The sequence below is a fragment of the Mauremys mutica genome, chromosome 3 (assembly GCF_020497125.1).
Source record: "Mauremys mutica isolate MM-2020 ecotype Southern chromosome 3, ASM2049712v1, whole genome shotgun sequence".
Lineage (NCBI taxonomy): Eukaryota > Metazoa > Chordata > Testudines > Geoemydidae > Mauremys > Mauremys mutica.
In genome coordinates this window covers 196,247,936-196,261,612 of record NC_059074.1, presented here as the reverse complement: position 1 = coordinate 196,261,612, position 13,677 = coordinate 196,247,936, and the positions used below count along the sequence as shown (strand labels likewise).

General features: G+C 43.0%; 1 long non-coding RNA gene across 1 annotated transcript in view; it reads right to left on the bottom strand.

Moving 5' to 3' along the window:
• Positions 1–13,677, bottom strand: part of LOC123365942 — a 57,134-nt gene that overhangs the window by 32,208 nt on the left and 11,249 nt on the right. The window contains exons 2-3 of the long non-coding RNA XR_006577839.1: positions 8,971–9,049; positions 8,103–8,308 (exon numbers count right to left, since the gene is read on the bottom strand). This is a non-coding gene — a long non-coding RNA (uncharacterized LOC123365942). The remainder of the gene's footprint in view (positions 1–8,102; positions 8,309–8,970; positions 9,050–13,677) is intronic.

Sequence of the window (13,677 nt, the reverse complement as noted above, 5' to 3'; positions counted from 1 at the left end):
TATGGGGAGCCACGGACGTCGATCCCGCGCTGTGAGGACGGTAGGTAATTCGATCTAAGGTACTTCGACTTCAGCTACGCTATTCATGTAGCTGAAGTTGCGTATCTTAGATCGATTCCCCCCCCAGTGTAGACCAGCCCTTAGTGACTGTGCCTGTTAGAATTAATGTGTCATTAACATGCTTGGCTGTAACCATTGTTCTATTAGATCACTCTCTCCTCCCAGAGACAGGAAGAGAACACAGAAATTCTTATTCCGAACATTTCTTTGTGTCTATCAAATAACTGTAGTAGGCCAGTGTGATGGTCCCGTTGGGGTTCAGAGGTGCAATCCAGACCAGGAAGGGGTTGTATTATCACTTGCCCTGTAACCGTGGGTGTCTTACAATGCTTTGCTGCAGGAGCTCCCAGCCTCAGCCACTCACAATCAGCCTACAAGCATGCAAGTCACACCCTGAGTATCTGTGTGCTTAGAAAGCCCTGGTTCAATAGCTCTGATCCGAACAGCCTGCCTACAGACCCACAACCCCACTCTGGCTTCCACCAGCCTCGGTTACAACCAGGAAGATGACCCCAACACACTACCAGTCCCGAATTTCCCCAAAATCATGTGCTCTGCAATATCCAGTCCTCTCCTATACTGTTCAGAGAAATAATAGGGTTAGTTTGTTCTTGTGAAGACATAAAAACGCATCACAACTATTTCATTGGGATAAATACACCATGTCACCAACTCCTGGTGTGGTCTTTTGAGGGACACCTGCTGCTCCCGAGTTTGTCCCCAGCGGTTCTTGGACCCTCACTTCTAAATGTCTAGCAATCAGCTTCAAGATCTCAACTGTTTGTAGAGGCAGCTTGGTGCAGGGGTGTTGCCCCTTTGTTCTCCCAGGGCTTTCTCCGCCCCCTTCCCCCCTTCCTTCTCTGTACTCTCTCCTTTATAGCAGGCCTCGTTTCCTCTATTGGCTGCAGATGTGAGTGCCTATCTCCATGATTGGCAGCTGTGACAGCTGTATGGGGGTGTAATCAAGCTGATTGCCTATAAACAGGGGAGGCTTTCCTCCCCCTTCTCTCTGTGCTCAGTATGGCATTTGTAGACCCCAGGCCAAGGCCTGGCCTTGGCTGATGTACAATACTTCCCTGGACAGAAAATAGGCAGTACAATGCAAACGTCCTGCTTGGGATTGTGTCCGAAAGGCGTATGATTGTAGTGACAGGTACCATCTCATAATCCTTGGGTTTGTCTCTTTCATCACATTTTGCCAGTGCACAGTCACATGATCAGTAACTAGCATGAACTTGTTTCCTGAGAGGTAGTACTGCATGCTCTCTATTACCCATTTGGCAGCTAAACACTCTTTTTCTATCACCGAATATACTTTCTCACGGGGGAAGAGTTTCCGGCTGATACATACTATACTCTCAAAGGTTATGAGGAATGATTCTGGGTCATCACCTTCTGTCATCTTGGGGAGCGTCAGGGCTGGAAAACCTCCCTGAATTATGGGGGACGCGTTTCCCATAGTTACAGGACTTTGAGGCAGAGTGGCTGCTACTAGTTCTGCCACCCATTGTAACAACTGGTGCTGATGGGCTGCCTCTGTTTGCCTGCTGCTGTTTTCTCTGTTGTTGTTGGGCTTGTGAGTCTGCCAGCCATTGCAGGAGCTGATTCACCTCCTCCATAGTTCTGTAGTATATACAGAAGAAGAGAGAAGAGGTTTTGTTTTGTTTTGTTTTTGGTTTGCCTTTTTTGCAGGGATCGTCAACTGCACAAACCCCACTTTTGGTACAATGTTGTCACTGGCTCCTGGTGTGGTCTTTTCCAGGGCACCTGCTGCTTCTCACTGGTCCTCCTCAGTTTGTCCCTGATCACTTCTAATTGAGCCTAGCAGTCAGCCTTAGTCTCTTGGTTGTATTTGTGGAAGCAGCCTAGTGCAGGGGCATGGCCCCTTTGCTGTCAGGCTTTTCTGCCTCCCCTTCCATCTCTGTACTCTCCCCTTTATAGCAGGCCATGTTTTTTCCTGTTGGCTGCCGCTGTGGGTGCCTGCCGCCCTGATTGGCAGCTGTGTAGCTGCATGGGGGTGTGGTCAAGTTGCTTGCTGGTAAACAAGAGAGGCTCTCCTCCCTCTTCTGTCTATGTTCAGTATAAGGTTTGTAGACCTCATGACAAACCTTTCCCTTAAACACAGCACTGAATTGGTTTATAGTAAGAATAAAACCAATTTATTAACTATAAGACATAGGTTAAATGATGCCTAGTAAAAAGAATAAAGTTAGAAAGGGTTACAAGTAAAACAAAAGTGAAAACGCATCTAAAAATTGAAAACGTAATGTATCAAGATACAGGCTTTGTTTGGGATGGTTTCTCTCACCAGTCATTCTTTTTCCCAGCCAGGGCTGACTTTCCCATAGTCAGGACCTTCCACAAAAGTACAAGGTGCTGGCTTCCCTTCAGGGCCGGCTCTACTGGTTTTGCCGCCCCAAGCAGCGCGCCGAATTGCCGCTGCGGGCAGCTGAAGACAGAAGCTGCCACCGAATTGCCGCAGCTGTGGAAATGCGCATGCCGCCCTAATGGCACACGGACTGCCCCCACCAGCCGCGGCGGCAGTTTGGTGCGCTGCTTGGGGCCGCAAAAACACACAGACTGCCGCCCCTTGCAGATTGCCGCCCCAAGCACCTGCTTGGAATGCTGGTGCCTGGAGCCAGCCCTGCTTCCCTTGTCGTCTTAGGTGAAAGATCTTTGCCTAAGCAGGTTTCCCATCTTTATTCAGTTCCAGAGACTTCAGGCCCACCCCACCCCCACCCCTTGGTTGAAGGACCCATCTTTCTCAGCTTGTAAGAGTTCAGTTCCCTTGTGTCTGTCTAGTGATGGATGCCAAAGATGGTTCTATCGTTGGTTTCGTTTCTTCCTAAATCAAATTAACTTGTTTCAAGCGGAAGGATGACCTCATATTCTTCTTCCCTTCCTGTGGGCTTCCCAGCCCTCTTTATGTTTTCCATGTAAATGGGGCTTCCATTGTTTCTGATTCCACCATAGTTAATATACATAGAAGAACGGTAGATAGCTGTGATATTCACTCCTGTTTGGGCAGACGGTACAGCCTAATATCAATATGTATACATAATTCCTTTTATAGTGCTAATACATACGTTTCACAATGATATTATTCACCAACGTGTCATTAGCTTTCAGGCAAGATCTCACTCTATACACTTTTATAATACAGTAATTCAGGGGTTCTCGAACTGGGAGTCGCAAGGTTATTACATGGGGAGTCGCAAGCTGTCAGCCTCCACCCCAAACCTCGCTTTGCCTCCAGCATTTATAACGGTGTTAAATATATAAAAAGGTGTTTTTAATGGATAAGGGGTGGGGTCGCACTCAGAGGCTTGTTGTGTGAAAGGGGTCACCAGTACAAAAGTCTGAGAACCCCTGCGGTAATATTACATACAATCAGTTGATTCAATTGCTTATCACTTGAGATTCTGCCCTCTGTCTTCACAGACAAGCAAACCTTTGCAATGCATTCTTTGAAAAGTAAAACTCAGACCAAGCTTTTTTCTCCAGCTGGTTGTAGACACCATGCTGTCTTCTCCCCCACTTGTTAGTGTGAGGTTTGCCTCCACCGCTTGTTAGCTTGATGGGTTGATATGTAAATACATTTTCATTGTCTTTCAAAGTACTTTGGAAGTAACTCCCAGGTGTGGAAAACACATTCCTTGTCTGGGGTAGACCTGCTTACCAACCCCTGGGCATGCCTGATTTAAACACATTGTAGTATAATCATTTCAGCATATATCATAACTCTTAATACACCTCACGTACATACATCACACAAGAATATTAATGATCAGTGAGTTATTAGTTTTCAAATGATACCTCACAAGGTATATTTTGTACAAAGATCATTACAATAGTGAGTCGGGTGTGAATACAGGGATGCTTAGTGTCAGAGAGCCAGATCCCAGGACTGAGTAGCTCTGAGTAGCACCAGATGCAATGGTCCCTATGGGTATGTCTACACAGCAAAGAAAAACCTGTGGCTAGAGCTCAAGCTCCAGGAACCTCCCACCCTGCAGGGTCCGAGAGCCCAGGCTTCAGCCTGAGCCTAGAAGTCTACACAGCAGTGAAACAGTCCCACAGCCCAAGCCCCACAAGCCCAAGTCAGCTGGCATGGGTCAGCCACCCCAGGTTTTTCTTTGTGGTGTAGACATACTCTCTGGGGCTATTCCGACAGCCAGGGATTGCTGGAACACAGCAGTGCTCTGGCCACCCCCTCTATGTCAAGGCTGGTGGAGGTGTGCCAGCTCATAACACTCCCTGGGAATTTCCTTATACCAAGGAAGCCCCAGCAAGATAGTTAAACTGGCTTTCTGTCTTCTTTGTGCTGTCAATGTTGCACAAAGAAGGCAAAACAGGCCAGGATCTGGCCAGTTACATATACAACCCAATCAAAGTCATCGCCGCTATGGACCCCACTGGTATCAGGATAAGAAGTGATGCTGATAGTCTCGGGGGTGTGAGGTCTGATCACTGAGAGACCCACATAGATATTGGAATTGGGAAAAGGCTGGATGATGAATGTGTGAAAGATTCAAAGTATGCTTTTGCTATATATTTTGCAAAAACTCTGGAGAGGAGTTGTATTCAGTACATCAAATGTAATTGTATAACCTAAGGCCTGCATTGGTTCAGGGATTATCATTCCTATATACACTGGAAAACCACAATGTGCAAAGTGTGGCTATGTTAAAAACAGATGTCAAACATCATTCGCTGTTAAGAAAAATTGTGTTCAACAGCAGTTGTCAATGTCTGTTGTAACTAGTACGGTTTGGTGCACCAGGGAGGATAGGATTTTGTTTCAAATTACTGCTAGCTGACGTAGTGCTTGTGCCAGATCCCCTGGCAGATATTAAGCACAACTTCTGAACACTGTCAATGTGGATATACATTCCAGAGGGAGGTTTTTTTCCTACTTTGTTTACATCGTAAACATCAGATGACAATGAAACACAATCTGAAATCTATGCTGCATGGTTCTTGAAGAAAAAGCCGATTGCAAAAATGAGAAGCACAGCAAATGATCTATGTATTATTTCCATAAGGACACATTCAAGTATAAAATAATCAGGAAGCAAAATGTGCAGCAAGATAAGTGTCCAAAGGCTCTTTGTGGGCACTTAATGGGTAGGTGCCAGATATAAGTGATCACCATTTTTCCTAAAACTGCACCCTTTACAGAACAGTACTATAGACAGAAGAAGTTTATTCATACTATAAGTAAATTCAATATGCATGGAAGGGCTCTTGTGTTAAAAAACAAAGCATAAAAAATGACTGTCAGACAAACTAATCTATCTCTGATACTTTTTTCTCAGCATCATTGACTTGTCTTTCTCCTCAGTTTTTGCCAGAATGTTTGATATACTTGTTGTGTTCCAAACTGAAACATTTTGATAGCATGGATGATCCAGGAACCATGGATGATGGTAGAGATGCCATCATCAAGCTTTATATACGTTAAGGATCTCTCTCTTTTGTTGAATTGCAGAAGTCAGGTCAGAGAAGAATAGCAGTAATTTGTAGCAATTGTGATTACAGTTTGTCTCTGTGTGCAGCAGTTGAATATTGGGAAAAGTCTGCCATTAGATAGAGGCACATTCACAGTGCTTGCAATTATCATAATATGGCTGGACTTCTAAGGGGCTGAATGACCCTTTCCCAAGCCCCCAAAACCTTTAACAATTAAAAATTAAAGCCTAAACCTGCATTACCAGTCAATTAGTTGCTCCAGTAAAATGCCATTGAGGAAATGGAAAAACTAAAGCAATTTCCTCTTGATTGCTGCTCTCTAGCACCAACAGAGTTCTGAGCCCATGTGAAGAGTCAATGAGAAGACTCCGAAAACTATGCAAAAAGAGACAAAATGCAAATGACCATCTGAACTGTTGAATCACAGGAAGGAATTGAATTCATTGGTACAAAGAAGCCATATACCCAGCAGATCTCCCAAGCTGGGGATTCCCTGGATGTGTGGGGCTCTCTATTTGGTGTTCCTCAGCATAGCCAGCTCCCACACCAGGTATGTCAAAAGTGTGCAAGTGAGGATAGAGCAAGGCTGGCATACTGACTTGTGAAGGTCATAGAAGCATGCCCTGAACTTTGTTTTAAATTATGCTGTGGCCGGGGGTGGTGTAGAAGTGGTTCTAGGAACAGAGAACCACACTCACTCCCCAAGATATGTACAGTGGGATATTAATCACATCTGAGAATCCAGGTCTTTACTTTTAGGTGTATAATACACCTTTTTCCATTCCAAATGTGTTTTCAAATGGCCCAGTCCTGTCAATGAGACTTCTCATCTGTGAAAGGACGGCAGCATCATGCCCAAGTTCTTTGAGCTACTCTTGTACTGATGTAGGAAGGTTGGCTGTATTCTATGTTTAACTGAAAGAAGCACTACATGAATTGATTTCTCTTTGTATTTCTTCTAGTGGATATGAATGCCAACAATATATTGTATGAAGAGCTTTGGTTTGTAAGGAATGTTGGTTTATCTATTGAAAGTGCTTAATGATTGATCACCAGAAGGAATTCAGCCTGCACTTCCACAGCATAGGCATTAGAGTGCTGTTTTCACCGTTGCACTAATGAATTTGGAAAAGATACTTCTCTGCCTGTGGTGCTGTATAGTTTACAGAGAACCTGGTAGGGAAACTTACAAAATGTATATGTATGAAGCTACAGCATATAATGCTGCATATAGGGACTCCCAAGCAATTATCTCCCAGTATTTTCTGACTGTGAGAATTTAACATGCTAATATTTTCCCAAGGAGATTAGATTGTATCTCCAATTTGTTAACCTTGAGTAACCAAATTATATTATTTGATGACAACTTATAATGCTAAACTCAGTTAAAAATAACTTACAAGCCTTTTAAATGATTTATGCATTAAGATGGACATACCAAGGTGCAGTAGTCCTGGTCTATAGATATGTAAATTGGGTGTAATATTTTCCTTTACAGCTGAATTAGAAATGTTTAACAAACCCAGGTAGTCTAGGAGACTTAAAATGCATGAATGGATAAAAGCTTTATGGTCAATATAAAAACATTTTAATAGTGCACTTGCCTGTTCTTTCAGTATTAGAAGGTTTCTCTTCTCCTGCACCATCTCACACCTCTCAAAGATTTTAGGTCCTGCAAACACTTACGTACATGAGTAATTTTATACATATGGGTATAAGTTCACGCATGTACATATGGTTTCACACATCATAGGATCGGGGCCTTACACTTTTACACAGTTCTATGTGCTTTATTTAAATTCTGTTTCCTCAGACTATGATCTTTTATTATATGCAATTCAGGGTTCTTGATGTGTGAATGAATAGTAAGATGTAAACTTCTCTTAGACTGTTGGCAGTTGCAGTTCTTATATTAGTTTGGGCCTTATCACATTTGACGGGTAATTTTCTCTAGATAGGTTTCCAGGAAGGTCTAAGATTTGATCTATGAACCCCAAGAATATGATGTTTGGGGCATTCTTAATATATCTGTTCCTAGGAAGTATACCTCTGTTAATAATATATTGTATGGATAACTGATGTTATAGATCCAAAGTTAATGGGGCATTCTCTTTAAGGAAAATATACAATCGTATGTTTAGGAGAGACTGACTTTCTGTATAAGCTTTGGAGATTGCTGTATTATATTTTTATGATTTCTCTGGCACCTATTAAGAGCTCGAGTCTCCTCCAAAAATTTAGAAACACAGTTAGAAGATCTTAAATATTTTCAGTATGATACTTTGATTAATCATACTTTCAATTACACATTTTCCAATTAAAACTCTTCCATGTGAGGAAAATAAAAGGCACTGTATGCAACCATCTCATAAGACCCTTCCTAAATTGTCCTTCAATCTTCAACCCCTCTATCTTTGAACCTACAACCTCCTCAAAGGCTTGCAAGAAAAGATATGCTATATAGCAGGTTAGCCAGAAAGTTACAAATTCAAATTGCCAACTGTAGTTTGGTGTAGAACTAGTGTGGGTGAGTGAGAAATCTCTCTGGGCACTTGCTCCATTTCTCTTACCTCATGTCCAGCAACTCCCCCGTCTGCTCACACAAACTGGGCTGCTTCTTGTGACTTCATAGCTGCAGAGGGAGGCTGCCACTTTTCTACTTATGCTACCACATATATCTGGAACTTTCTCTCCAAATTCTAGCCACTAGGTCACTTCATCTCTTTACCTTGTCTTAACACCTGCCTGGTCTATTTTGAGTCTCTCTGTGAAGCATCTGTGATAGTCAAAATAGTAATGAGATCATAAAAATAGTAGTATGTTACAAATAAGAGAGACCATATTAGAAACTTAAGGGAACTGTTTAAAAAAAGTATTAAATCAATGAGAAAAAGTGAGATGCTCCTGATGATATCACATGAAGATCATTATTCCTGAATGGCAGCCTAAATTACATTAACACTTGGGCTACTTTGTAACAATTTAGGGGGAAAAAAGGCATAGTTAACTTCATTAATTCTGCAGGATATATTATGAGATCATGATAACACTGCACAAAAAGCTGATGAGATCACACAGGAAGGGTACTGAAGAATTGAAAATATACAGAAGACAATAAGCAAGAGTTATTATCTATGCAAAGTATATAGGAACTCCAGGTTTGTTTTCTTTAGGAAAAAAAAATAACAGGGGCCATTATTGAGGTATATATAATTCTCAGTGGTGTCAGATGGTGAATGGCACATAACTATTTCAGAGTTTGACAGGCTAAAGATCAAGAAAGTGAGTAAGAGAGTACAAAATAAGCTAAGAAAAAGCCAGACCTGGAGGCAGGGTGGCCTTCATATGGGATTCAATAATGTAGCTTGCAGCAACTCTGCTCCAGAATACAGAAGTGCTGCCTACAGTCTAGGTTCTATAGGTTTCAGTGTTCAATACCTTTTTCTAGTCTCCATAGGCAGCAACTGTGTATTAAATCTGCTCAATTTCACATGTATGAGTCATGCCCCTGAGGCTCCTGGAAAAATACAGAGAGTCAATGTCTTAAAGCAGTTCAGGAGGAATGTATTTACATATAAGTTATATGTATATCATTATATACATATTTACTTATTTAATTGGAAAGGATAAGCAAAGGTAGGTATAGAAGTTTTAACTCAAATCTGCTCTAAAAAGGGTCTATGGGACAAATCTTGCTCCTTTTTCTACAGATGATCCCCTGGCAGCAGGACTTATATCAGGGGTCGGCAACCTTTCTGAAATGGTGTGCTGAGTCTTCATTTATTCACTCTAATTTAAGGTTTCATGTGCCAGTAATACATTTTAACATTTTTAGAAGGTCTCTTTTTATAAGTCTATAATATAGAACTAAACTATTGTTGTATGTAAAGTAAATAAGGCTTTAAAAATGTTTAAGAAGCTTCATTTAAAATTAAATTAAAATGCAGAGCCTCCCGGACTGGTGGCCAGGACCCGGGCAGTGTGAGTGCCACTGAAAATCAGCTCGCGTGCCGCCTTCGGCACCTGTGCCATAGGTTGCCTATCCCTGACTTATATGATTCTGCTGTGCAGAGAGGGAGAGGTGGGACGAGGGGCTGTGCACTTTGTGTGTAGTGCCCTCATAGCAGCATGTAGATGGGAGAGAGACTTGCAGTGCTACCAACTCTCATGATTTTGTCATGAGTTTCATGGAGTCAAGTGGATATGTGATGATTTCAGTCTTCATTCTTAGAGAAAAAGTAGGTTTCTAGCCCTTGTGGCTGTGGAGAAAGCTTCAAAATGTGACCTCAGTACACCCTAAAGACTCAAAGAGCAGAAAGCAAATAAAAAAGAACACCAGATCTATTATTTTTACATAATCTCATGATTTTTAAAGACAATCCATGATTTTCGGTGAGCCTCACTTATGATTGTTGATCATTTGGGGTTGGCAAGACTAGGCTCATTAGGCCCTTGGGAAACATGAGAGCTGGACAAGAGTCTCCAATGTTGTGCAAATCCTGTGCAATCCTCTGTTTCTGGTGGGTTGGTGCAAGAGGCATGGAGGGGTAGTTCTGTCAGTAAGGTGAGGAAAATGGCTCTGTGGCCTGAAGGGGGGAACTCTTCCTCCCACTGATAATCTGTTACAAGTGCAGCCCAGCTCCTTTGGCTGGGATCTGGCATGAAGAGTTGATACAGGGTAGAAACACTGGCTACAGAGTTAGGATGGATCTAGCTGGGCTACATAACCTCTGTGACACTCTATACCTCGGGGGAACGCCCTCTAACCCCCATATTCATCATCTGTATATAACTGTGGTATTTCATATAAAGCATGCCATGTGAGGTCTCGTGGGAAAGGTTATGATCTGCTGAAACCCATTGTTCTGTCTAAATATGTGTATCATTAATACATATAAAAATTCTAAAAATTGTGTTGTATGGTTTTCACTAAAATATGCTGTGGGTTTGGGAAGTGCCCAGATACTAGCTCTCCAGAGACTATGACAAGAGAGGTAATCAACGCACGGGTGGGTGCTGAACAGACATCACCAGCCATTGTCCAGCAAAGGAACTACAATGCAATGACTCACTTGCACAGGCCACACCAGGGGAAATGCTCGATCTTGCCTGGTGACTCAGCAATGCCCACCAGACATGCCTGGACTTGTGTTCTCCAAGCACATGGACTAAGGGTATAAAACAGAACACAGTGGCCCCGTGCTTCGCCTTTTCTCCCTCCCCACCTATGCTGCAAGCAACAAGTGTTATGCTTATAAGAAGCACACAGGATCTTTTTCAGGGGAAAAGGCAATATGCCGCATTTATTGAAGATACAACAGTTAGCATAGGCATTCAGTCACAGCACACACACACACACACACACACACACCAAAAGGTTCTGCAGCTAGATCTTATAGTTACCAGTTGTTAGTTTGCTTGGTCAGTTCTACTGGCCAGCTGAAATTGCACATGAGGGAGGGGGGAGCTGGGCTTTGTCGAATGTGTTCGAAGCACAGGCGCTGACTCCGTGGGTGCTCCGGGGCTAGAGAACCCATGGAGAAAAATTGGTGGGTGCTCTGCACCCACTGGCAGCCAAGCGCCCCCCGCCGCAGCTCACCCCTGCCTCCGCCTCCTCCCCTGAGCGCGCCGTCCCTGCTTCTCTCAGTGCTTGCTGCTGTGAAACAGCTGTTTTGTGGCGTAACAAGCTGTGGGAGGGAGTGGGGATGCAGTGGGGATTTGGGGAAGGAGTCCAATGGGGCAGAGAGGGGGCAGAGTTGTGGCAGGGACTTTGGGGAAGGGGTTTGAATGGGGACGGGGCTGGGGCAGAGGCAGGAGGGGGCCGAGGGGATGCGAGCACTCACTGGCGCCAGAAGTTGGTTCAAAGCTCCGATGTTGATGGAAAACAAACCCAAAGTCCCATGGCAATACACCCTTGTCTTATAGTAATAAGTTTTTATACAAGTTTTTGGATCTTGCTCTGTTACACTGGAGCTGTTCAAGATTGTTTTAATCAGCATTATTTGCGTTGTTACTGGGTGTTATTTGCAGCTGTTTTTTATTTTGTTTTTTTGGCTTTACTTTTTATTTTGTTTTTGGGGTGTATGCCTTTGCTTTCGGGTTGTCAATCTGCCATTTGGGTGCCTCTCGACTTTTCCACTCCCTTTTTGACCATTTGGCCCAGCTGGGTTTTTTTTTTTATTTACACCAAACAGTAAATAAGGCAATTACAGCCATAAAACTTTTATTCTTTTATAAACAATTAACACAATTAGTAAAGAATAAACTTAGAACCATTTTTTTCCTTTACTAATGCAAATACTCGCAGATCAAGCAAGAAGTTGAGAACTTCAAGAAGGTGAATATGATCAGCCGGGAGCAGTTCGATACTCTGACCCCGGAGCCCCCTGTCGATCCAAACCAGGAAGTCCCCCCTGAACCCGCCAGATTCCAGCAAGGTAAGAGACGCGGTATTAAGGACATATTCATGTAGCTTACTTCTGGCCCTGGAGAATAAAGCTGGCTGTTCCTGCTCCAGTGTTATACCAATAAAAACTAGCAGGATCTTATTAAGAGGGATAAGGCAAAGATGCCACATTTACTGTAAATACCATAACAAAACAAAAGAATGTTTTCCTACTTATTTCTATTACTACTTATTCTTTATACACACACACACATATATTCATCCACACAATCATTCATTCAGGTTCTGTATAGATGTTATAGTTACCAGCCTAGACATTGCTCATGCCAAGTTACTGGCCAGGTATCTTGGTCATGAGGATGGAGCAGAGTCTGTGTCAGATGCATCTGATGCTCCTGGAGGCTGGCAGCAGAACCATAGACTTAAAGTCCTTATTCTTTCGAGTCCAGTTTTATAGGGATTTTTCCCTATGTTAGTTCATAGGAGTTGCTTCATTCTGCTGTTGCTAAATCAATCAGCAGATGGCTGGCTCCATGTTATTAGATGTTTTATTTTTCCTTCCTTTGAGGTGTGGTGGGTGGATTCCAGTTTGCCCTCTGGGTGTCATCTGGTTGATCCCACTTGACACTTTCTTCAGCCGACACTGAATTCTTCAGGCTGGTAACTCCCTAACCATTCATTCATTATTTAAACTAGGCACTCATTTACATACATTCTTTATCTTAATCACATCTAGTTCACTGTCTCTTTACCTTTTGGGGTGTTACCAATTTATGTGAGACTCCCTGTCTTTTAACAAGCAAAGATAAAGTGAGATGAAAACTTACAGAGGGTGGGGGTCTCTATTTATACACTATAACAGCTACTGTTTTGGCTTACTTAGAGATAATTAATGTTTAACAAGTTTTATACAAAGTATTTCTTTGAGCTTAACAAGTTTTATACCAAGTATCTCTTTGAGCAGGCTTCACACAGACACAGCTGGTGGCTTGCAGGTTAGAGGCTAAATGTTGGGAATCACAAATTTACTTCTAACATAAACCTTAAGTTATAAAGTATCAATTAACAATAAATCAATAAATCATCACAAATTTACTTCTAACATAAACCTTAAGTTATAAAGTATTAACTAACAATAAATCAATACATCATTTTTCATATAAACCATGTTTAATATAAACCTTCTTTAATATCCCTACACCAGGGCCTGAAATCTGGAGAGATGGTGCCGGCAGGGCCGGCTTTAGGAACTGCAGGGCCCGATTCGAATACCTGGCGGCGGTCCAGGTCTTCGGCAGCAGGGGTCCTTCACTCGCTCCGGGCCTTCTGCGGCACTGAAGGACACCCTCCCTCACTGCCGAAATGCCGCCGGTTGAGTAAAAAAAATTAAAAAGGCGCCTAAGGCGTGGGGCCCGATTCCAGGCAATCGGCCTAAAGCCAGCCCTGGGTGCCGGTGGCATTGTGCTGCTGTTAGCACATTTGCCGAATGTGCCTTACCTGATGTACCTAAGTGATGGGAAGTGTTACCGTAGCTGGAACCTGATCTGCCATATTTGGGGTCGGGAAGGAATTTTCCTCCAGGGCAGATTGGCAGAGGCCCTGGAGGTTTTTCGCCTTTTTCTGCAGCATGGGGCACAGGTCACTTGCTGGAGGATTCTCTGCAGCTTGAGGTCTTCAAACCACAATTTGAGGACTTCAGTAACTCAGACATAGGTTAGGGGTTTGTTATAGAAGTGGAT